The sequence below is a fragment of the Leuciscus leuciscus genome, assembly GCF_965113295.1.
Source record: "Leuciscus leuciscus genome assembly, chromosome: 16".
In the NCBI taxonomy this organism is placed as follows: Eukaryota; Metazoa; Chordata; class Actinopteri; order Cypriniformes; family Leuciscidae; genus Leuciscus; species Leuciscus leuciscus.
Genome location: NC_138740.1, coordinates 38,113,481 through 38,115,980, shown reverse-complemented (window position 1 = coordinate 38,115,980; position 2,500 = coordinate 38,113,481). Strand labels below are relative to the sequence as shown.

The 2,500-nt window shown below is 33.6% G+C and overlaps 1 protein-coding gene across 1 annotated transcript in view; it reads left to right on the top strand.

Moving 5' to 3' along the window:
- Positions 1 to 2,500, top strand: part of ermp1 (endoplasmic reticulum metallopeptidase 1) — a 44,815-nt gene that overhangs the window by 18,055 nt on the left and 24,260 nt on the right. The gene's annotated exons all lie outside the window — the stretch shown is intronic.

Sequence of the window (2,500 nt, the reverse complement as noted above, 5' to 3'; positions counted from 1 at the left end):
AACCACAGGGCCGGTCACTGAGTGTCCAGTTCTTGCGCCTCGAGTCACATGACATCACAGGTTTTCTAATGGGTTTGTGTTTGACCTTGTGCTCCGTCAATGTCACCGAGGGTCTTTACCTGTGCGTCAGGTTACTCGTGACTAATTCACCAGACGCGGTTACCCAGAGTTCACAGCGGCGTCTAATTCACAGCGTTTTTATTCATCTAGTTTCCAGGTTTAAATCTGTATGATTGTAGAAGGGAAATGTGCATTTCAGAGACTGTAACTGGTCACCATTGCATTTAATGATATTTAAGCTTTTTTTTAGTTTGTGATCAAACAGCTTGATGTGATTTAATAAAAGTACAAATATTCTATTTAGTCTCTCAGTTAATATAAGTTCATCAGAACTGTAGTAATATATATATATATATATATAATAAAATATACATAGTAATATATTATGTGAGAATAAAGAAAGTGTTTGCTTGTGCTGTCGTGGTTTTGCAATCTTACATTATTTGTCAATCATTGAAGCTGCTTTCTTGTGTGTTTGTGTAGTTACACATTAATTTCCCAGATTAGTTATTAGAATATATTCAGGTCACACAACATCAGCGGGTCATTTCTTCATCCTTCATTTCTCTGTGAGCTTTGATGGATTTCTCATCACAGGTTTATTATTTCACAGAAAAACTAGCGTTCACAGTTTATGCTTTTGAAAGAAGTTTCTTCTGCACATTTATTTGATAAAAAATACAGTAAAAACTGTGAAATATTATTATAATGTAAATCAGCTGTTTTCTATGTGAATATATAGTAAAGTGTAATTTATTCCTGTGATCAAAGCTGAATGTTCAGCATCATTACTCCAGTCTTCAGTGTCACATGATCCTTCACAAATCATTCTGATATGATGATTTGATGCTCAAGAAACATTTATGATTATTATCAATGTTAAAAATAATGGAAACTGATGCAGTTTATTGTTCAGGATTCTTTGATGAATAGAAAGTTCAAAAGAACAGCATTTATTTGAAATATAATCTTTTGTGACATTATAAATGTCACTTTTGATAAATTTAAAGGTATTAATTTATAGTATTAAACAAAATCTGCAGATGTTCTGATAGATCTTTCAATCAAAACGTCATCTTTCACACATTTGCTGCCTTTAACCTAGAGACTGATGTGAGTGTGTGTGTGTGTGTGATAGGAGTGTGTGTGATAGGAGTGTGTGTGATAGGAGTGTGTGTGATAGGAGTGTGTGTGATAGGAGTGTGTGTGATAGGAGTGTGAGGTCAGATAAAGGACTGGTTGTTGTGTTTCTGCTGAATGAACAGATGCTTGAGGACAGTGACCTCTCACACACTAACACACACTGTGTTAAAGAGCATGTGGCTTGTGCTGAAATATCAGTAGCCCTTTATTTCACACTCCTGTTCCACATGTACAGACTATATACTTAATATAGCAATCACAATAACTGTTTAATAACTGCACTAACCCCTAACCCTAACCCTAACCCATGTATTTACCTGATATTACCAGTCATTTCTTGGGTTAGTACACTGTAAACACACACACATACTGTAAAATATCTGCTCTAGTTGATTCTCAGGCTCTGCTCTGATTGGCTGAGACACGTGTGTGAGAGACGTCACATATTGCCCAGTGTTTATTCAGTGTGTTTTATATAAGAAACACTTATTTGCAGATTCTGTGAGCTCATATTAATTAAGAGACAGAGGAATATTCATGCTTTTTTAATTAATTTGTAACAATCTAAAATGATCTTCTTCACCTTTGTTACTTCCACTAGTTCGCGGCTCATTACTTCTTCACTCCTTCACTATGTTGGAGTCATATTGTAATGGATTATTGTGATTTCAACTCCTCTGGGACTTTTTTTTTAATTCAGTAAAATATTCATTAAACATTTTTTTTAATAAAGTGAGGCCTGAGTTATTTAAAACTTAAAAATAAACTTTTCATGACTTTAAAAACCTTATGTTTATTTTTTTCTTTTCATATTTTGCTGCATTTGAACCTGTTTCTCACGTTACAGCATGTAAACATTTATTGAATAATTGTTTATACATATTTATTCTTTATAAATTCTCATATATATACATATTATACAGTCAAACCAAAGTGTATTCAGGCACCTTCAACATTTCTCACATTATCACAGTTTATTCACTATAGTTTAGAAAATGGTAATAAAATATGAGCAGAACTCAGTTGATATTTGACTGGTTTTGTCCGTCCTTCTGTTAGACTGTCTCACACATGAATTATGTTGAATATCTGTCAGCTGTTAAATTTAACTACACAATTAGATAATACCAGTTTAGCTCAACCAATCACGAAGCAATGCTTCATTGTGTTCAGTCTGTGTGTAACAAGAGCATTAGCAATTAAAGACAAAACACTTCAGCAAAACATGATCAGCTCAAAGTGTCGTAATCATTTTTGCTCCCAAATGTGTATAAATGTCACTGGTAGTCACTGTATG